The following is a 24,061-nucleotide window of genomic DNA, read 5'->3' as shown; positions in this document are numbered from 1 at the left end:
GATATAAAAATGTCACTATTTGCATAAGACATGACATTATATATAGGAAACCCTATAGACTCCACCAAAAAACTGTTAGAATACACAAATTCAGTAAAGCTGCGGGATACAAAATCAACATGCAAAAATCTGTTTTGCTTTTATACACTAATAATGAACCATCAGAAATAGAAATAAGGAAAAGAATCCCATTTACAATTGCATCAAAAAGACTAAACTACCCAGGAAGAAGTTTAACCAAGGAAGTGAAAGACCTATACACTGAAAACTATAAGACATTAGTAACAGAAATTGAAGAACCCATGAATGGAAATATATTGTGCTCATGGATTAGAAGAATTAATATTGTTAAAATGCCTATACTACCCAAAGTAATCTGCAGATTCAGTGCCATCTTTGTCAAAAATCCGATGGCATTTCTCACAGAAACAGAACAAGCAATCCTAAAATGTGTATAGGACCACAAGAGACCCCAAATAGCCAAAGCAATCTTGAGAAAGAGGAACAAGTTGGAGGCATAATGCTCCCTGATTTAAAACTATAGTACAAAGCTACAATAATCAAAACAGCATGGTAATGGCATAAAAACAGACACTCAGATCAATGGAACAGAATAGAGCATCAAGAAATAAATTAACATGTATATGGTCAATTAATTTACAACAAAGGAGCCAAGAATATACAATGGGGAAAGGACAGTCTTTTCAATAAATGGTGCTGGGAATACTGGACAGCCACATGCAAAAGGATGAAACTGGAGCAGTATCTTATACCAGACACAAAAATAAACTTATAATGGATTAAAGACTTGAATGTAAGACCCCAAAACATAAAACTGCTAGAAGAAAACATTGGTAGTAAGCTCTTTCATATAGGCCTTGGTAATGATTTTTTTTGAATTTGACACTAAAAGCAAAAGCAACACAAGCAAAAATATACAAATGAGACCACTTCAAACTAAAAAGTTTCTGCACAGGAAAGGAAACCATCAACAAAAAGAAAAGGCAACCTTACTGAATGAGAGAAAAATTTGCAAATCATCTACTTGATAAGGTGTTACTATCCAAAATATATAAAAAACTCGTACAACTCAATAGCAAAAAATCAAATAACCCAGTTAAAAAAGAAGACATGAATAGACTTTTTCCAAAGAAGACATACAGATGACTAACAGGTACATAAAAAGATGCTCAAATCACTTATCATCAGGGAAATGCAAATCAAAACCACAATGAGATATCACCTCACACCTGTTAAAATGGCTATTATAAAAAATACAAGGAATAACAAGTGTTGGTGAGGATGTGACAGAAAGGGAACCCTTTTGTGGGAATGTAAACTGCTGTAGCCACTATGGAAAACAGTATGGAGGGTCCTCAAAAAATTAAAATATAACTACCATATGATCCAGCAATTCCACTTCTGGGTATTTATCCACAGAAAGCAAAAATACTGATTTGCAAAGATATATGCACCCCCTTGTTCATTGCAGCATTATTTACAATAGCCAAGATATGGAAACGACATGTATCCAACAATGGGTCAGTGGATGAAGAAGATGTGTCATATATGCATACAACTGAATAATATTTAGCCATAAAAAGAATGAAATCTTTCCATTTGCAATAAAGTGGATGGACCTTGGGGACATTATTCTAAGCGAAATAAATCAGACAGAGAAAGACAAATGTCGTATGATCTCATTATATGTGTAATCTAACCCCCGCCCCCTCAAAAAAACAAACCCGCCAAAAAACAAGCTCACAGATACAGAGAACAGGTTGGTTGTTGCCAGAGGTGGGGGTGAAGAGGGTCAAAAGGTATAAGCTTCCAGTTATAAAATAAATAAGTCATGGGGATATAATGTACAGCCACAGGGACCATAGTTAATAACACTGTATTGTATATTTGAAAGTTGCTAAGAGAGTAGATCTCATCACTAGAAAAAAATTTTTGTAACTACTTGTATGTAAGGTGACGAATGGTAATAAAACTTATTGTGGTGATCATTTTGCAATGCATACAAATATTGAATCATTATGTTGTATACCTGAAACAAATATAATGTTCTATGTCAATTACACTCAATAAAAATTAAAAAATAAAAACAATTGAAAAGGAGGAATTAAGGACGTTGATGAGCACCTATTAAGTGCTACATACAAATACTTGATATACATTTTTTTCCTCCTAATGTCGTGGAGAGTTTTTAAATAACAGTTTTATTGAGATATAATTCACATACCATATATTCACTTTGTTAAAGTATACAATTCAGTGGTTTTTGATATATTCACAGAGCTGCACAACTTGCATCACTATTTTTAGAACACATTTATTACCTCAAAAAAACAAACAAACGAACAAAAAAACAACAACACATATTCATTAGCAGTCACTTTCTACGTCCCTCATCCCCTCAGGCTCTGGCAGCCAACTAATTTACTTTCTGTCTCTATGATTTTCCTATTCTGGATATATCATGTTAAAAAAATCACACAAAATGTGATCTTTTCTTGACTGACTTCCTTAACTTAACATGGTGCATTCAAGGTTCATGCATGTTGTAGCATGGGCATACATTGTTTTTTAAATCCTACTACAATCTTATAAACTAGGTATGTTTATCTATTTTACTGATAAGGAAACTGAAAACTTAAATACTTTGCCCAAGGTCTCAAAAAGTTAGCAGAGAAATATTCCACCGATGCCTTTCTCCATTCAGCCATTTCCACCATGCCACGTTGAGTCTCAAATGTCTCAGCGTTCACTGTATCATTTTTAAGTTGGCAAATACAATGCCTTGTAGTATACCAGAGCTAGCAAAATTACCTTTTTCCTTCCTGTCTCTATGGTCACGAAAGACGCCTTTGAGTCCAAGGGCAGGGAAACTGGTCTTCTATTCCCATGGCTTCCATGACAACCCCAGTACTTTTGAAATTGTGAGCACGACTCAAAAGAAACACACAACTCTAACAACTCAAAAACTCCAAACAAACAAAAGAAAAACAAAACAGCACTGCTGCCGGCTTGCTGCAGTCACTGTGAATGAATTCTTTCCAACAAGAGAGTCTTCTCTATCTCAGACCAGCATGCAGTCTAGAACGAAGCTCAAATAAGAAAACAAAAAAACGAACAGAACCAGCCTTGACCTCGTCAGAGTAACTCACTGCACAGCTGAAAGGTGAAGCCTCCGGCACTAGAAGCCTGAGCCACAACACAGTGGTGACCTCCCGGCCCATCCCAGTCTGGGACTTAATCTGATAAACCTGAGTTAACAAATCTACAACAGTAGCCAGTACCTTTATCCTTGATGGCTCCATTCTCATGGCCTGTTTATCTTCGTGCTTCCAGCATGTCTTCCAGAAGCGCCTCCAGAATGGACCTGGGTGAACGCTCCCATCGTAAGGTGCACGTCCTCAGGACCCAGCCCAAAGCCAGCTACCACACCTGTAGGGCTCAGTGCTGGGGGGTTCCTCCAGATACAAGTACATCTGTGTTTCTTCTTAAAGACAATCAGTCCAGGCTGGTAAAACAGGGCAAAAAGGTACATATGCTGAGACTTTTTAACTCTCAAAATTAGGAGTTGGCCGCATTATTATTAATTTTTAAAGTTTATTGCTTTTTAAATGCTCGGATAACTCTGCCTGTGGTTTTAATCTGGCTCAGCAGCTGTCTGGGGGAAAGGAGATTGGAGCTTCTAAAAGCAGCCCCAGGACACAACTGATCTTAATTCACCAGAGAAGGAGAAAGGTCACGGAAGATTCTTCTAAAGCTTGTAATTACGGGGCAACATTAGACTTCGCATGACATTACCCAAAAGAATTAAAATAAAATTAGGAGGTAAGAGAATAAATGTAAGGACTATAAATAGGTGACCAAAATATAATATTTCTTAAAGGAAAGAAAAAGTTCACCAAGTTCAGTATGTTTTTAGTTCTATAAGTATTTAGTTCCATAAATACTGACAAAGCACCTTCATGCTACAGGCTGTAGGATAAACTACGCCAGGTGGAGGCATTTTTCCTGAGAGGCTTGTGTTCTTGGGATGGGGGGTGGGGAGGGGCCTGACTCATCCACCGGTTGTTATGTAACATTAGGACTGTAATGATGAAAGTTTAGGGTGTTATGGGAGCCACGTGAGGGTCATCTCTTTAGAACTTGGCCTTGGGAACTGACAAACCTACCAAAGGAAGTGACAGATGGAGAACTGGAGAATGTGGTAATATTAGCCAAGTGAAGAGAGGAGGCAAAAGTGCTTTAAGCAGAATGCACCTGCATACACAAAGGTCTGGAAGATAAAGAGCACCATGAGCGAGGACTCCCCACTGTTCTGAAAAGAGTTAATATTGTTTATTTAGTGAAAAAACAACTGAATACACATTTGAGGCTGTTTGTCCTCATTAGGTGATGTTATTATTTGAGAAAAAAAAAAAAAAGGAGCAATTGAGAATCTAGTCATGGGACCTGGAAGCCAACAGGCAAACTTATCACCTTTTAAAATATGCCAACCAGTCCTGAGAGGATGGTAACAGCCGCTGATTCTTGTTCATAATAAACAAACAATTTGGTTTGGGGATAGAAGGCCAAAACGTCCCCAGGGGAGACGGCTGCTCCCCTGTGACCCCATCAGTGGGTTAACACAGCACAAGCATTGCTCCTGACGCACTGAGTGTGGTTTTCAGAGAAGAGGTTTGTCTTCGGGGTATAATTATTTGGCCCACTTAATAGAAATCTCAAGCAGGTCAAACCTTGAAATAGGGCTCTCTCTTTTTAGCAGAGCTTGAACAAAAGGAAACTTAAAGCCAATTAGAGGGAAAGAGGAAACCTATTTCTGTCCTTTTGGAGACAAAAGAGGTAACACAATTGGTTAAAATTCACCGGGAGTAAAATCCTCTTGGGGTGGGGGGAATATTACTGCAGGGAAAGAGAGCCTGTGCTTCAAATGCAGGCTTGTGCTGCCATCTTGTGTTGGAAAGGCTCCTTCCACGGCAGGACCCGCTGGTAATTGCCGGCTGTTTCTCTGAGCTCCTTATGGCTCCATCAGCAAGGTGCATTAAACAAATATGAGGCAGAGGATCCAAGAGGGAATTTAACACCTCGTGGTCTGCCAGGAATTAATTTCCCTACTGACAATATTCCCTTCTTCATCCTGTTTCTTCTTCAAGCAAAATTTCATCCTTTCAGCAATCTGATTGGGAGCCAACCCAGCCTTGAGGGAGCCACAAATTGACCTTTTAAAAGCATGAGGGAGGGCGGTAATTTGGCCCATTAACCTTACTCTTCCGCTATAGGAACATCCTAGTGTGTGTGCTGTGGGAACCTCTTGAGGGTACTTTTTACAGCCTGAATGAAGGGAAGCTGTCAGTAAAGTCATGGAAGAATATATTGCCATCTGTCTTCCCACCAAGCTCACCTTTTATTGTTCCCATGCCATATTTGAAAGATTTTCACCTATCCAACACATCAGCTGTATAATCAAACAATGACTGCATTGCCTATTTGCTATTACTCAAAGAGGCCCCTGATTGCCAAGTCAGGTTTCTGGTTATTGGGACATGACAAACACAGCTAGCCTGGGCTAATATCATTCCAGCCAAAAGGGAAGAGGTTTGATGTTTTGGAAGCTTGTGTGATCTTATTGTGAATAAATAGGCAGTATCTGTTAGGCTTGGGAAATACTGAAAACAGACCACCCCCTCCCACTCCCATCTTTGAAGAACCAGGATGGAGAGTGTGGCTTGGATGGGCTGACTCCAGGCATCTTCAGGGTAGAAGTGTGACATACACTCTGCTCTCAGCAGCAGCTCTTTTAAAACATGGCCAATGCAGAGCTGTGAAATGAACAAACATCCACAAGACAAGCCATCTGCTTGTTTGTTTAACATTTGGGCACTAATGTGAACCCGAGCTCACAGAACTTTTCAGATGAGCCGATTCCCTAAGATTGCTGGCACTGTCTCTGTATGCCTCTGGTTCTTTACCCTTCTCAAGGAGAGCCTGAATGACTTTTTCTTTTTCCTTTTTTTTTTTTTAAAGGTGACAGAGGAAAATAATCCATAGAATTAAAGCTGGTTTAGTCTGAGCTGTCAATATCCCTGTGACTGGTGATGGTATATGAGAAAGTCTTAGGAACGAGCCAGGGGAAAAGACACATTTCCTGAGCCCTAGAGGGCAGGATCAGAGGGAGATGTTGTGAAGGTCCTTCCTTTGCATCCTTTCTGAGGCTGGGCGTGTTAGGAGAGGCATAAAAGAAGGAGACATTTCGGAGCTTAGCCTTATGTACTCTGGGCTCTGGGGCTGATGCTGGAGCTAACTGGGCTGAGCTGCTCAGAATTAGAGTGCATCCCCCTCCACGAGCAATCCGATGGGCCTTCTTCTACTGCTTCTCTAGATATTTCCCTCACCCTTACAGTCGCTCCTATGTGCTTCTCATCTCCCTCTCTAAAGCCCAGATAAATGCAAACATTATTTGGAAGGATACAAGTTAAACCCCAGTACGAATACAGCAGATAGGATGTACCTACCTGGCACAGAGTAGGTGGTCAAGAATTATTTAACTTAATACATAAATTAATGAGTGGTATATGAGTAAGTGATGAGACAAATGATTGAATAGATAAGTAAATAAGACAAGGGAACTAGCATTTATCGAGTGCCTAATCAAACCTCTTTTGTTCCACCCAAGTTATCTCAATAAAATGGGGGCTATTCTAAAGATCCCCATAGACTGGAATGGAATCAGAACAGAAAGCTCAGGAACTGAGAGAAAGTCATGTCCTTTCCTCAAGGTCATTATCTTTCTGCATGTCTGCTTTGTTCTCCTTTTTCTACAGCTGCCATTTTCAGTCTCTATGTATGCATATCTTCTGCTTGCTCAAAAATTATGCCTAGCCGTGATTTTGGCTTACCATACCACCAAAGCCGCCATCTTGCTTCCTTTTACCTTCAACTTCACTGTTAACAATTTCAGCCTCCCCTTTTCCTAAGTCTAAATTAGAGAGATAAGAATTTGAAGAGCCCAACTTGCTTTTTTGTTTTTGTTTGTTTTTGAGCCATACCAATTGATGATGGATGCATTGTCTGCTTTGGGGTCCAACAAACATTTGCTGAATGACTGAGTGCAATAGACCCTCAGCCTAAAAACACAATGTGCATTGCTAAAAATAAGGCTGTGTTATTCTAAGATCATTGCCCTTGCAACATTCCCTATAGGATTAAAAAACAATCTTAGTTCCATTTTTTTTTTTCACGAGGTGAGCATGAGCATAGCGAAAAGAGAAAAAGAGAAATAAATCTTGATCATAATGTGCTGTTTCCATGGTCATCGTTAAACTCCCACCAATGTTGGCCTTACTGAAACATTTAAAAGAGGGCTTTTAGAAACATGTGCCTCAATTTAGAAGGCTGCAGATTTTTTTTTTTTTTACCTGAGCCATCCTGCTACCTATTGGCAGCTTAGTGGCAGCTCAGCTTGGGCCGGGCATCGAACTGCTGTTGCTCAGAGCTCAAACTCTTGAGCGAGCTCTTAACCAACAGAGCCACTCGGTCGGCCCAAGGCTGCAGATTTTTACCTAATAGTATCACCATAGGTAACTTCATGGAATTTTGGGGCAGGTTAAATCAGATAAAAACGAGGGCTTTGTAAGCTAGAAGTCACTAAGGAAAGAGAAGGTATTAACAACATCAATGATAATAACAACCCCAACTGGGGAGCTTTTGGGGGTAGGTAGGACTTCTTTGTACTCCTCAAATGAAAATGTATGAAGCCATATTTCTACCCTGTCTCCCTCTACCAGCTTCTAATGGTGTCTTAGCTCTTCTGGTGCTTACTACATAATGCTGCCCACTTGCCAGCCACTTGTAACTTCTACAATTCTCCCAATAATCTTTTGAAATAGGTATGAGCAAAGTTAGGGAAACAAGTGAAGAGATTCTTTAACTTTCCCAAAGTTGTAAATAGCATGTTTTATTGGCTCTCAGGTGCTAGGCTACCATCTAGGTGATAATATCTGAGTATAGGCTGCAGTCAAGCCTTTACAAGACTCCTTTTCTATCTAGGAGGTTCCAGCTACATGCATTGCAATTTGGAGACTGCAGAGTTCCACTTACTATTTTCAGAACCTTCAGGAATACATCAGTCGTTGGGAAGCTTTGAAAATGCTTTTACAAACTGCTGTCTTCTTTACCTATGGCTTGATGTGCATTCCCACATGCGCACTGTGCCCTTCTCCTGAAAACACAGAATAAATCCTTTAAATCACTCCACGAAATGATAGGTCTTTTTATCAGAACAAGCAAGAACCCACCTGCCTCCCTGGAAAATGGCTTTTCCAAAACTGAGAGCTGATATATAGCTGCTCACGAGGATGGCCCACAGTGATTAAGAAGCGCGGGTCATTGTCACTCACAGAGGTGGCACTGTGTGGCAGTCCCCACAAGCTGCCTCTCTTGCTCTGAAAAGCAATCTTCATGATAGATTGGGATGCTTCATACGGGATCTATTTTAAGCGTTTGAAGTGACCCTGGTTTGTGTCTTTTCTTTCTTTCTTTTTTTTCCTTTTGGCACTGTATCTTTTTAGTTCAGTATTTCTGTACTACAAAAAGAGTGAAAATGTCAGGACCTTGCACAAATTGTACTGACTTGACCCTCAGAAGGCAACAGCATGCTCTCTTCCAGATCATTACTTTTTATTACCCTCCCTGCCACATCTCTGTCAAGGAGGGAGCTTGTCCCCCTGGCTGAATGAGCCTGTGGCCAGACCCTGCTGTATCATGTCTCAGTGGGCGTGTTCATGGTCCGCTCAGACACTTGAGCAGGTTCAATGGCAGATTTGCTCTCAATGGAACAGCAGCCTTGGTGGTGGCCAGCAGTTCTCTAAGAGCCAGGCTGCCATTAATCATGCAAATGAGAGTGGGGAAGAGCTTGCATGAGTGGAAACCCATTTAGGGAACTCCTCTACCACTCATTTCTTACAAGAGGAGTTAGCAACGAGCAAAACAGAGCAATTGAAATCTTACCTGCCCTCCCACCATTCCTTGTCAAAAAGGCTAATGAAGTCACATGTCTATGAGGGAAGCGGAAGGATAAGGGAGTCAGTGGTCAGACCTGAAAGACACAGATTCTAGTCAGTCTCTGCAGACAGGTTGTGGCATGACCTTGGGTGAGTTACCTGCATTCATTTGCTCAGTCTTCTCCTCTATGAATGGGACTAAAATTACTGAGGAATGGGTTTCTGATACCCATGGATAATTAAGGATGAATGATTTAGAGGAAAGGCATAGCATTCTTGCCAAATATGAATCTCAATGTGGTCAGAGTATAATCCAAAATGATATTCTGATTTAAAAGTAGAGACAGAAAGAGGGAATGTGGTTTAGGGGTTTTAGGATGGGACGGGAGCCAAAGGGAAGGGATAGATTATGAAGTGACTTGATTATGATGGTTTTATGATTTTGTTAAGATTGCACTGATTCATTGGGATGATGGTTCTCAATGGGTGTGGTACCAGCCCCTAGGGAGTGTTTGTGAAGTTTATGGTCATGGGAGCACTGTTCTGGTTATTACAATGATCATGGGAGCGCTTAGTGGATTGGGGCAGAAATACTATGAATCCTGTGATGTGTGGGACCGTCCTGATGAAAAGGAATTATCTAGTAACCATCGAACTTTTGAATGTCCACCTAGACATTTATTAGATGAAAAAAGCCTATTTATCATTATCTAAGCCTGGGAAATAAATGTTTTTATCAGCATGATACATATCTTTTGCATAGTGTTAATATCCTGTACACCGAATTCTCTAAGACTGCAACTACTGTATACGTTGAAAGAACATCACATTTCATGTTGTTCAGAACATCTTCAGGATTTATTTATTTCAGAAAATTACATCACCAATGGCAACGCTACTCGTGATGTGTGAGTTGCCAATATTACAGACTTGTTGGTGGCAAGGTTGGGATTCTATATAGGGGGCAAGCTTCTGCTTATTTCATTTAATCTTCCAGCGTTATCACCTCCCGGCTATTAGTTTCTGAAGAGAAAAATGATCTTATTATAAATTATTTCCCTTTTTATTTCTCTTTCCTATTATAGTTAAGCCATTTTATTGATTTTTAAAAAACATTATGTGTGTAAGTTGGTTCTATTATCTCTGAATTTCATTTCAGGATAATTAAAGGTGTGTTAAGCCTCCTCTTTTCGGTGCTGAGGTGTGCTTAGTCGTGGTTTTCCTCACTTACTAAAAATTTCCTCTCTTAAGGATTCAATATTCATTTCCTATAATCTGACTTCCATCCATACTGATCCAGTCAGAAAATCATGTCTGAGTATATTTAAACCCCAGTTATAGAGTGGATCCAGGTGTTCTTTCTGTCTCATGCAACTGGAGGAAGCAGACAGAAAACAGAGAGAGTGTTGTCCATACCCACATTCTGAGATGTCTGAGCCTTAGACCTAACCCAGCTGTTATGGGAACCTCCATTTCAAAAGGTTCTATTAACCCTGCTGAACAAATGTGGAAATCAAGACTCCGAGAAGTTAATGCCCTTCCCAAGGCCTCAAAGCAAACCAGTGGCAGAAAAGGGATTGAACCCCATTCTGTCTGAAGTCAAAATTCACTAGAATCTTTCTACCATGACTCGCACCCTCCCGTATGATGGCAGTGAACTCACACAGCAGTGACTTCATGATGAGAATGACTGAATTAATGGCTCACACTTGCATGGATTGATTTTTCATGTTTTAAAATGTACTTGAAAACTTCCATCATAGTTGATCCTTCCTATAAATTGGGGAAGACTGAGTGAGTATTGGTACCCGCGTTAATGAGAGGAAGAAGGTCTTCCAGAATTATGCAAACGAGCACTCAGTGGCAGGCCTACTACTAAAACTGAAATTTCTGGGTTAGCTCTAACCTTACACTCTTCCCACTGCATTGCACTAAAGATTCATTGTTGATATGAACAGTTTTAAACAAAAGATAATAGCTAACATTGAACAGACACTTAGTGCATGCCAGTACTGCTCAGTCATTTGCATGATTTTAACCTTCAAAGAACTCTGTAAGTTGGGACCTCATTTTGTAGGTGAGGTAACAAGAGCAAATGATGTGAAGTTCCTGAGAGTATTCAGTTCATTATCATCAAGGCACAAGCAGGCAGGACACCCACATCCCTGCCTTACTGCACTGAATGGCACTCAACAGGTTTCTAGCTGTGAGGGGTAAATTTGTCTTCCCTTTTCTCATGGTAAGACTAAAATAATGGAGGGGAGGGTTAAAACTGTCAGAGCAATATAAAATATTATTTAGATGTGAAGCATTCCAGGAAAATGGTCAAGAGTTTCTGAAGATAGGAAAAAAACAAAGTTTCATTCCAGTGTTAGCCAGTCAGAAGAGCTTGTTTTCAACAGTTTGATGAAAACTGATCTCGTGTGGATTCTGTATGGCATTTTATTCAGAGTCCTTAACTTATACCACATCTTACACTTAATTTTTATCCTCTCAAAATATTTTGATGAGGGAGAGAAAAATGGCTTCTGGTGTAAAAAGGGCAGACCTTGATCTCCAGTTCAAGGACCTTGAAATTCAGTCACCAGGAGACTGTGCCAGCTATTTAACCTCACTGGACCTTCATTTGGCCATCTGTGAAGTGGGGTAGATAAAATTGAGCTAAAGAACCACTTTGGTGATAATGAACTTCAATCAGTGCTTGGAAACGCCTGGTTACCAGTCTCTCTCTGGGGAGCAGAACTCAGAAAGCTAACACAGGAGGCTAGAGCAGATCATTTTCAGATAGGGCTGGTGGGTGACCATATCCTTCTACTCGCTCTGCTCTCTAATTGAAAAAGGACGAGAGAGAATAGAAAAGCTGTGGTGTGAGCCCAAAGGTTCTGCAATGTGGGTAGAAATCTCCTGGTTATATGTTTGTGGAGAGCTCAGCTTCAAATCCCCATGTCCTTACTCTTAAATTACAGCTACTGAAGAAAATCCTAAATTGGCTCCCCCAACGGCAGCAGCGTGTGCTGGGCTGTATACATAGCATGCCTTCTAATAGCAGCAGCAGCAATCACAGGACCAGCAGGGTCCCCTCTCCAGCTCCTTTTAGGATGTCATTTTGATTTAGATTCCAAATGTCACTTAAAGTCTGCATTCTTTGTTTGCTGTTTCTCCAATTAGTGTTTCTTTCCTATATGCTGTGTATTCTCACCCCAAATGCAATCATCATTACAGTTCCAGTTCAACAGAACTTGTGGTTATTTGAGAATCCCACATGAAGTGATGACATAATGGGAAAAAAAAATTAAGTGACCCCTAATATAATGAGTGTATATATAATGTATTTATATATTCCTTCAGTAAGGACATGTAGGAGGGTCTGGGGTCCTAAGGTATTAGGAAGGAGAAGAGAGAATTCTCTATATATTTGTTGCTTATTTTTTTTTTTTTAGCTGAGCCATCCTGCCACATGTTGGCAGCTCAGCGGCAGCCCAGCTCGGGCCGGGCATCGAACCACTGTTGCTCAGAGCTCGCACTTTTGAGCAGGCTCTTAAGCAACTGAGCCACTCGGCCGGCCCTTTATTTGTTGCTTATTAAAGTGTAGATCAGTTGCCCTGCAATCAAATCCATACGTGCATATATATTCTAATACCTTCTCATGTTGACTTCTTAGCTGTAGCTTAAATTTTCCTTCAAACAGGTAAAATGTAAGGTTTTCCTTTTTCCTGTAAGCATCACTGGCGACTTAGCAAACAGACTGGGAGATATAAACACAATGCAATTGAAAGCTTGTCTTTATTTGCTGGATATTTATGGTACCACCATCTATCTGAAAAGATTGGTTCCTGCCCGTAGGGCCTAATACAATCTAAATTAGGTGGACAAGAAAGTTCAATTGTAAGTTACTTAAAGAGGAAGGCTGTTAAATTTTAGGACAGGAGGGAAACGGTGCATGCAATGAAGTCTGTCTAGCCCCTTCTGCAACTGACGGTGAGAGGTGGGTCTGGGTCCAAGTCTGTTTGGAGGCAGATGAAGGTCAAATACAAAACTCTGACCAAGAGAAAAGACTAAGGCTCAACACAGGGGACAACCAACCTCTTGTCAGGTCTAAGCCAGACATGAAAGGCCAGGAGATTCTAGCAACTGTCTCAATTTTCTTAATGTGTCAGGGGCAGTCAGGTCCAGAAAGACATAGATTAAAGCAAGCCCAACGTCAATGAAAAGGACCTCTTATACATGACAGAAGGATCATACCATCTCTCATCTTCCTCACTCCCAGATGCGTGTACACACAAACACACACACACACACACACACACACACACACACACACACACACACGAGCCCTGTCACCGCAATCCACTTATTCAATCTCTAAATATGTTCAAGCATTTTTCCTTATTAAAATATTATCAGTCTCCATGGAGTATTAGTGCATTGTCCTGATACAGGTCACTGGATGTTAGTAAGATCTTTATTGGTTAGAACGCATTTCCTGACCTTTAGAAATTTATATCTTTGCTATTTGGCACCAACTTGCCATTAATAGGCACAAAGTCCTGAAAACCGAAAAAGCTGAGAAGATGGTCTAGGGAATTCTGCTTTTTAAAAAAATTATCTTTCATATTTGAATAGTTTCTTGGAAGACAAGATTTTCACCAAAGCTCTGGAAATGTGAAGTAGGAACAGCTAAGTACGAAGAAGAAAGAAAATAATATGCTTAGATGTCTGCTGGACAGGGATGATTTAAAGAGCTTCAGCCCAAAGTGGGAGTGGATAATAAAATGGGTCAGGGCAGCAGCTCCACCCACCATTCTTAGCTTGAGTCAACAAAAAGACTTTAAATCCCACATATCAGTGGGATATAAAACCGAACACAACAAATGAACAAGACAAACAAACAAACAAAGAAACAAAAATTCATAGACACAGACTTTAGTTTAGTGGTTATCAGAGGGTAAGTGGGGAGGGAGATGGTAGATGAAGGTAAAGGGGGTCAAATATATGGTGATGGAAGGAGAACTGACTCTGGGTGGTGAGCACACAATGTGATATATAGATGATGTATTATAGAATTGTACACCTGAAACCTATGTAATTTTACTAACCATTGTCACGCCAATAAACTTTAATTTAAAAAAAAAGAGAAAAAAGAAAAAGCCTCTAAAATTAAGACGGAAATACACGAAGAGGGATCTAGAGACTTGAATAAGCTAGATGCTCTTCCTACATATCAGGCTAGCTCTGACTTTTACAATAATTCCATGACCATAAATGGCAGCAATCTGGGGACCAGCAAACATGTTTCAAGAAACTAATTCTTGGTATTTGAGGAGTCCATACTCTGTGCAGTCCATTCATGGTTGACTTAAGCATATCAGTGCTTTTCCCATATTACCAAAGCATGTTTTCACATCGCGGTGTACTACCTGACCAAGGACAATAAAATTAATACTGTAGAGGAACCCTTCAGGTTTCTGGGGTCCTAGTTCTTCCAAGCTCATCTCCTGGTCACCATGGCTGTCATCCAGTAGGATGCTAACCAGTGAGCATCTTCCCAGTCACTCCTTTCCATCACTTTCCATCACGGAAAGTGGTAGTTTTGATGCAAAAAGCTTCTGGCCAAAGTCAGAACTCTGTGCTAAGGATGCCGTTACCATTCATAGTCAATTTTTTAGAGCATGGGTCTGTGTGTTTGTCCTTCCTAAGGAGCACCATCCTGATCCCAAGAGGCTGGGTAAGTCCCAGAAGCAGCATGACATGGTTTTCCCCCGTCTTCTTTCTCCCCTAAAACTGGGCATGGCAAACCAAGGTCTGCAGGCCAAGAATGAGGCTCAGTCACACAGATGGTTCAGCGGAGCCAAACTAAATTTCGGTCAAGGGGAATGTCCTTGTCAATGCAAACCCACATATGGTTTTTGCATTTAGTCTGGAGAGGGAGAGAGTGTTGGAGACTGCTCATGAACCCTTTGGGGAAGATGAGATTTTGTGGTTCTTTGGTCTTGTTTCAGATACTCTTCCTCATGTTGGATGCACTGTTCATTGCTTGGAAGAATGGGTGTCCACACTTAGATGTTTCTAAATGGAGGGAGCCACTGCTGTAAAGCAAGGGGAGCAGAAATTCTGGTCAGATGACACGGCCTAGAGTTTCACTAATAATTCTGATACCAGATTGTGTGATTTCCAACACAAGTAATTTCAACTTTTGAGCTACAGAATCTCACCTGTAGAGGGAGGATAGCACTCTCTCAGAAGTTGGCAAACTATGGCCCATTAGCCAAATCCAGCTCACTTCCTCTTTTTAGATGAGCCATGAAGCAAGAATACTTTGAAAAATTCTTCAATGGTTGAAAAAAGTCAGAAGAATCAATAAAATTTCGGAACATCTAAGAATTAGATGAAGTCCAAAGTTCAGTGTCCATAGACAACATTTGATGGGAACACAGGCACCTATGCCTTTACGTATTATCTATGGTTGCTCTTGTGCTACGAAGGTAGAGTTGTTGAGACAAGGTGGACAAAGTGGTTGAGACAAAAACCGTGTGTCCCGCGAGCCTAAAATAGATACTATTCAACTTTTATGGATAAAGTTTGCCAATCCCTCAACTATACCTTTTTTGCCTCACTTAAAAAACAGTTGTGGGGAGAAAAGTCCACTAAGCCAGTGAAAGAATGTTTCATACTATAGAACACTTACAACCCTGGGAAATTATTATTATTATTATTGTCTTTACATCGGAATTATATTTATGGGAGTCTGAATATCCAAGAGCATGACTAACTGATCCCTAAACAATTTGACTTGCAGACTTTTAATTGACTGGATGGATGCATTGTTAGTTGAGACATGAAACAGTAAATGACTGCAGCTATTAATCTGGCTATCATGAAAGGTGTTACTTCAAAAACATAGCCAAGTCTCAGCCTGAGAAATGCATTGGTAACAGAGGTATATCAACAAAAACCTTAGACTAATACGCCACACTGATGCAGAAAAGCATAAGAAGACATCTGCTCTTTGGTTGAGAATTTCCCAAATGTAAAATCCTACCTTAAAATGCAGTAAAAGCAAGTTGCTTAGCAAGAATTCAGGAAGCGTCTACTATTTACAGAGTAATGAGCTGTGGCAAGAACTATGCAATTGGCAGGTCTTGTCTTGGACAACCCTCTTTGCCTTGAGGCTACTTCTTGATATTCCCACACCCCTACATGTGAATATCATGCCTGAACTTCTAGGCAAAAGCCCATTTCTGGATCTTTCTTCATTTCTTTTCTAACACATTGGTTTAGTTGGATAATAGACAGTTGTGGTGGACAAATCTCAATAGAAGGGTTGAAGCCCTATTGTAAAGTTACTTGAGTGGCAGGATAAAGTGTTTGTGCTTAATTCCAAAGATGTACGATGTTTTAACGTTTTATAACTAGGGGTGGGTAAGGAGACTGGGGCTGTAGTTCAGGATGATTAATCTGGTAGCTGTTTGTAGAATGGATGGGAAGGGGTGAAGGCAGAGAGATCAATGGGGTAGTTTTCCCAGGAGATTAGGTAAAGAATAATGATGCTCTGAACTAGTCTGGAGGCAGAGGGGATGAGGAGAGAATAGACAGGAGAATCAGTGCAGAAGCAACTGATTAAATGTGAGAGTTAAAGACAAAGAGCTTTGAGATATAGATACCATTCATGTAAGCAGGGAAATTAGGAAGGAGAGCTGGTTTTGGAAGGAGGTGATGAGTTTGGTTTTGGTTATGTTGAACTGAAAGCATTAGCAGGACATGAAGATTGAGTGGTCAAAATACCCAATGGAGATGTTGTTCCAGAGACCACTCTCCAGAAGTAGGTAGGAGATGGGAAAGGAGAGGGAAAATCCAGCCCATATGAATGCGGGTTTGACCCAATAGGCTCCGCATGCCTACCTTTCTCCATAAAATTCTTCCATTGTGGCCATCACATTTCTACTGTTCAACCTGGAAACTGCCTTCCTCTTACCTCTGCCCTGAGCATCCTAAACGAATAATCTATGTTAACACAGAATAGGGGTCTGCACTGAGCTCAGCTGCCAACAGCAAGAAGGGAAGAGAGTGGGGGCAATCTAAAAAGCTAGAGAAACATTTCAGTTTCATCTTAAGAAACCTGATGAACAAAGGAAAGGTGAGTGATATTAGTACTAGTCAGAAAAAGAAACAAGAGGAGATTATGGCATGGGCCATGGAGGGTATCAATAGATTCTGCGTGTTTGCAGAGAGATGTGAGAAGGAACTGATGGTGTTTGTTTGAGCTCACCAGGAGGATGCCACAGGGGTGTGAAGTGACCCTACAGCTGACAATTGTGGAGCAGACCATTTTGCCTAACAATCAACAGTGAATTACATACAGTGAGACCTCAGGGGTATATGCAATGCCAGCAATTATTGAGGAGGGCTCATTTCAGCAGGGGTGATCATAGGACACTGATCAAAGTAAGAGAGGGGGTTACAGGTTTTATCATTTGATGCCAGTAGGATGACTCATCATCAGGCAGTAAGAGGACACTATCCCAGCAATCAAAGCCCCCAGGGGGAAAACACAAGGATTTCTGTGTGGGAAATTGATACCTTCTCTCCCTGCCACCTGGAGGCCAAGGGAGCCCTCTTCCCCCACCCCCTCAACAATCACCTGCGGTCTTGGAGAAGAGCGTGGGGAGGGGAAAGAAATCTCCAAAGGGAAGGAACTTTACCTGAACAAGATTGGATCATGTAAAGATACTGTTTATTGGGGTGGACCAAATTTAATAGATAGAATTGATTTTAAGTTTTCCCTCTACTATTCAATAAGGGCTCATAAGGAAGATTAGATTAACTCTGGGAAACGAAGAAACTCAATGTCTTCACACATCTGAATGTGTGTTTAATTTTTACCTCACTAGGTTAACTGTTTCGTGTGCATGTGCTATTTCATTGTATTATCGAAATTTTAAGAACTTTAATATGTCTCCTAAGAAGTTACCTTGGTAAGAAAAATTGCAAAAGTAAGCTGCAGACCCTAACTAAAGAAAAGTGGGAAAGACATCCTCTGAAAAAGATTTCAAGACTAAACCTGGACACAAATTTTAAAAACTTATAGTTACATACATACATATATACGCATGTATATGTCCATACTTAGCAAGAATATGTGTCTGACAGTTGTGAGTTTTTTGCTGATAGAAAAATGTGTGAAATGAGTGAAAAAACTCATATAATAAGTTCCTTATTTGGGACAGAAAAAGGAAGGATTTACATTAATATAAAATACTCTTCCTTTTAAATTAAATAAATGGGCCCTACATTATTAGTCTGCTGGTGCCCCTGTATTATTATTTATATCACCCTAGTCTAAGATTTAGAATTTTCTGCAGGCAGTAGCAACAGTAGCATCTTGCCAGAGGCAGTGAAATTGCCTTAACCTGAACACCTGCTGTATTGTCTGCTCTTCCCTCTTCCCATGTTTTTTTGGAATCACCTCCTCTTGATTTACACTGTCACCATGGGAGCAGTCAATTTGTTCCTCATGTTCTCCGGTGGGATGGCCCATGCTGGACAAATCATGCAAGCTGGGGCAATCGCTTTCTTTTCTAGGAATGTTAAAACCAAGAAGGAAGACAGCGCTCTCAGTCTTGTCTCTGTGGCTCATGCAAGCCCTAAGGAGCAGGTTAGCAGATGATCCCAGGTCTGCACATGGGATCAGATGTACAGGTTGCAGGAGATGTGAAACATAGCACCCCCAATGATAAATGTGGCTCGGGCTAGCACAGCCCGGTCTGTGTGGCCCTCAGCAACACTGAGAAAACTGGGAAGTTCGCCACTGATGAATCCTATCACTCCATTCAGGTGCCACTCTCCTCTTCAACGCTTCATATGAGCCCCCATTTGCTCTTAACTGGCTTTTAGTCACTGCTGTTAGCTGTTCATTTATGTTAGTGGAACACATAACGGCACACAGGAAGGTTTTAGCTTGTGGAGAAGGGGGTCATCTTTCTATTTCTCACAGGCCCATGGGATGTGAAATTCTAAGCCTCCGATTGAGTGGGGCAGCAATGTGGGAGAAGAGACCCCAAGCTAAACCAAGACGGGGCACTGGGTACAGGAAGGGGAGGCATTCCCTCCCTGCCCCATTGCTCAGTGGTGCTGAGAAATCAGCAAGCTGGCTGGAAAGCTCCGTTGTTTTGTATTCAGCCCACTGAGGCTCCCTACTCCTTGCATTGTTTATTGATATCCTATCTTCTCGTCTCAAAGCTTGTTCAGAGATTTTTAAAACAAGGCATGGAAAAGAGGTGGAAATAGTTCTTTTCTTGAAGACAGGGCTCTGGTGACCCAGACACTACGTGGCTGCTCTGGTGGGCATCTGTGGTTTTTACCACCTGGCATTTCCTGGTAACAGAAGGATGATTTTCCCCTAAGGAACCACGCTGACCCCACTCTCCATGTGTTTCCAATGGAGCTGACTCCCAGCTGGGTGCAAGCATTTGACACAGACTCGACCAATCAGAACATCACAATCTCCTGACTCGACTGAGTGATTGAAGACTGGTCACACGACCCAATCAGTGTCAATGAGATCCTGTGAGGCTTGTGGTAGGACCCCTGGGAAGATGCATACTTTGTTTTTCCTTCTAGAACTTTTGGCGATAAGGAAGAGATTGGCCTAGACTTCCAGGGATCACCTTGTGGAGTCTGAAAGTGAAATCAAAGACCTAGAAAGGCAAAACTGAGAGATAAAGAGAAGCCAAGTCTTAATGACACCTTTTGGCCTCCTGCATCTGGTTGTGCCTGAAAGCCTCCTCTACTGGATCTTAGTCATATATAAGTCAATAGATGATTTTTATGTTTCAGCCAGGTGGGGGGCTGGTTTTCTTTCTTTGTTTTTGTTTTATCTCTTTGAAAGAACCCTCACTATCACCTCACCATCTCTCTGTGACTGAGAAAACTATACAATCTCTCAATTACATAGGGCTTAATTTTTTTCATTCATCCATTCATTCACTCATTTAATACACAAAACTTTAGTGCACATCAACAAGCATCACTCATTCACTATATTCAGAACATTTGTAAATCGAAGAAGGCAGCATGTAATTCCAGCTCAGCAATCCCAGTTTCAGTCTCCACGTGTCTCACTGATTTGGGTCACGTGCCCAACCTTGGATCAATCACTCTGGCCAGGAGAATGTGATGCTCTAACTGGCCAGGTTGGGTTATGTGATTTCCATGGGACCTTCTCATTCCACCCTTTTAAGTTTACAAATAGATTGGCTTTCAAGTTTAACAGAAATCCATTTTAACAGCACAAGGAAAGTCTATACAACTGAACGTGGCCATGCATTCTGGAGGCCTCAGATTTCTTTGACACCCTGAAAATGCGGATGCCTACGGACACAAGTCTCATTCGGATGAAGCTATTCAGTCTTTTGTTGAAACTTAGATAATGTTAAGTATCATTTTCTAACTTTTGGGGACTGTATATGGGCAGCGTAGTAATTTTATTGCTGACCATGTCCTCATTTCTCCCATAACTCATCACAGAAAGACAAGAGGCTGCTCAATGTCCTAGTCACACTAAATGTTCTTTTTTTAAAATTTTATTATTAGTTTCAGGTGTACAGAACAATGCAATAGTTATCCTTTTCACCCTCACAAAGTAACGACCTCCCTCCCCCCTCCACGCCTGATATCATGCTTATCTATTACAATTCCATTGACTCCATTCCCACTCTCTACTCCACGTCCCATGACTATATGTGACTTATATAATTATAGTTGACATACATTTTTATTCAACATCAATTTCAGAAATACAGTGCAGTGGTCAGGCCTCTATACCAACCATGAAGTGATCTCCCTAACAAGACATGAGTCCAACTGGCCTCCTAAAAAATATTTACAACATTATTGACTATATTCCCCAGACTGTCTTTTCTATCCCTGAGGCCATATTGTTGTTACCAATTTGCATTGTCTCATCCCTTCCCCTTCTCTTTCATCCCCACTAGCAACCCTCTGTTTTTCCTCTGTGTCTCTGAGGCTACTTCTGTTTACATTTCTCATTTATTCAGTTTTTTACATTTACACAATGGAGTATTATTCAGCTATAAAGAAGAAGGAAATAGTGCCATTTGCAACAATATGGATGGAACTAGAGAACATTATGCTAAGTGAAATAAGTCAGTCAGAGAAACACAAATACCATATGATCTCACTTATACATGGATTCTAAAAAACTAAATGTTCTTTTAAAGAATGATATATAACTGAGCTGAGGGAGAGAAGTGAGGGGCTTCTTAATTGAAGGTAAGTTTAGGCTGCTAAGTTTCACCCATTAATGGAATATTCTAAATTAATTACAGTGGTGAAGACTAGGGCAACTGTATAAAAACTTACCTACTATTTCCAAGCAGATCAGAAATATCTTGGATCTTGTAAGACTTCGAACAGATTTATTTTTTTATATAAGAAGTAAAGAAATGTTGAAAGTCATTCCTAATGAAAACCCATCTTTTTGTTCTATTATGCATTGATGAAAGAAGTTTCATGATCATTAGAATGCTTGAAGTCTGGATTCTTTTTAATAAATATTACATTTCTACCCATTAAGAGGAGGCATTGCAGCCAGCCAGATTCGAACCCAGTTTTGATTCCCTGTAGTGTTTCCATCAGGGGTTCTAGGACTTAACTCCTCTGAGCCTGTTTGCAGTGCTGTGAGAAGAGTGCTTCACCAGCAAAATGTAATGTCAGGCAAAATAAAAGCAATGATCTTCAGATCCAAAAAAGACAGGCTAAAAGTGAGCAAATGGGATGATTATTCTAAAACAAGGATGATTGTGGCTTTAATTAATTGAAAGGAAAGTGATGGTATTTTCTGCCACTTCATCTATTTTCCACATTCAGCATTTGGGCATTTAATTATTGTCTTTATCTTCTCAATTGCTTAAAACATGCCGTTCCCCATCTCAGTGGGAAATGTTACCTTCTCAACTGCTTAAAACAGACATCATTCTTGGTTCCCCTTCTCGCTCTTTTTCACTCTTACTTTCTACTCTATCTCCAAGATTAATCTAACTTTCTTTTCAAATATCTCTTGAGTCCTCCCATATTTGCCATTAATTCTGTTACTTTCTTGGCTCAGGGGATTAACCATTGAATACTTTCATAGTTGTGTATACTCTTTTTTTTATTGCTTTCTTATTTTATTACAGAGCTATGCAAACCCTTTATAAAAAAATCACAAGAAATCTATGCACAGTGAAAGGAAACGATACAGCATAGTTACAATTCCATCTACATTTCAGATTCTTATTAAAAAGGAATTAGAAATGAGACTATAAAAAGCAAACAAAATTGCTTTTTTGTTTAAAGTTACATCAGCTTTTGCAAAATCATCTTACAGTGTTCCAAAATTAAAAAGTATCGGGGATATTTATTTTCAACCAAAGAATTATTTCAGTAATTATCAAGCACCACCTTCCAGAGTATTCAGTACATAGCAAATACTAAATCAATATTTGTTCCATTGAAATTAAAATGACAAAAATATTATCATTAAAAGTGAATAAATTATGGGAAAGAATGTGCTGATGGCCCTCAGGGGTCAATGGGCCCCAATTTAGAGGGTCAGGGGCTACTTCTAACATTTGTGGAGCCCCAGAGAAGAGCAAAATGGAGGCTTGGATAACAAAAGTTTAAATATTTTAGTTTTAAACCAAGTTTACTTAAAATGTTTTAGCTTCATATCTTGGTAAATACATCTTCATCATAACTTAGAAGACCAGACTTGAATTTAGAACTATTGAATCCTTCAGACTTCTGCTCTGAAATATATATGATGGTGCTAGGAAAACTCAGGGGCTGCCAGCTTTGCCCCCGTAGTGCATGTCAAGTGCTCCGAGGCACCTTGGATGCCCAGGGCTGGGTACACTGGCAGTGCATGGTGGATGGACCCAAAGAAGCCCACACATGCCTTGGAAGTGGGTTTACTCTTTAGTTGTAGTGTGGTCCTGGAATTGGGTTAACTCTTTAGTTGTAGTGTGGTTTACACATATAATTTAATTCTATTCATCACCTCTTCCTCTTAACAACTAACACCTCTTGATTTTTATCCACTTACATGATTCTTTTAGGTTCTGTTTTCTTCATTGACTTCCAGGAGAAAACTTTCACGTTCTGTTTTTTTCTGCATCTGTATTGTAGGATAAAAGTGAAATCCATCAGTGGTTCAGAGACATGTGCTTCTTACAACATATCTATCTGTGAATGATACTGAGAAAGAGTCTGCTCCAAAATCTAGTGGCTCAAACAACAATTTATTTTACTTTTTCACAATTCTTTGGGTTGGCTGTGTGGTTCCACTGCTAGTTTTGCCTGAGCTTGTTCATGTGGCTGCATTGAAGTTGGGGGTCAACTAGGCTGCAAAGTCCAGTGTGGCCTGACTCACATGCCTGGCATTAATGCTGGCTGTAGACCCACCTCTCCACATGGCCTCTTACCCTTGGGACACTAGCAAGCTTCCTTCCATGTCTGGTCAGGGCAGCATTCGAAGAGGGCAAAAGTAGAACCTGAAACGTCTCCTAAACTCCAGGCTGTAGGATCCCCATAACATCACTTCCATTATATTCTATTTATTGGTCAAAGCAAGACACAAGGCCAGCCCACATTTAAGGAGTGGAGAAATACAACCCACCTTTAGATGGTCGTAGTTACAAAATACTATGGCCATGTTTCTCCAATCTGCCATCGAATCTTAGTTTCTTTCTTTGTTTACCTGAAGAGTAGATTATTAAAAAGTATTATGTAGATGGTTTCAGCACATCACCTTCCCATTCTACATTTCTGTCTTCCTAAGTTTAAAATAGTTCATTTCAGATGTCAATAGTGGATTGTATAGCAAAATTATGATTTAATAATTACAAAACAATAAGAAATCTAAGCTTCTAAGATTTTTATTGGAATTTCACCTATAAATTTATGCTTTGATATTTAAAAAACATAATAGTAGATAATAATAATTTGTGGCAATAAGACATATATACCTAAGACAACTGGAGAATAAGTTG

The 24,061-nt window shown here is 40.2% G+C and overlaps 1 long non-coding RNA gene across 1 annotated transcript; it reads right to left on the bottom strand.

Annotated features, from left to right (window-relative positions):
* Positions 1-9,031: 9,031 nt before the first annotated feature.
* Positions 9,032-23,770, bottom strand: LOC109382532 (uncharacterized). Its single transcript, XR_002123940.1, has 3 exons — positions 23,689-23,770; positions 23,116-23,187; positions 9,032-9,109 (listed from the first exon to the last, which is right to left on the bottom strand). It is a non-coding gene; the product is annotated as an uncharacterized LOC109382532 (long non-coding RNA).
* Positions 23,771-24,061: the final 291 nt, after the last annotated feature.

This window comes from Hipposideros armiger, unplaced genomic scaffold (assembly GCF_001890085.2).
Source record: "Hipposideros armiger isolate ML-2016 unplaced genomic scaffold, ASM189008v1 scaffold_65, whole genome shotgun sequence".
NCBI lineage: Eukaryota > Metazoa > Chordata > Mammalia > Chiroptera > Hipposideridae > Hipposideros > Hipposideros armiger.
Note: the sequence above shows the minus strand (reverse complement) of the source record. Positions and strands in the feature narration are given on the sequence as shown.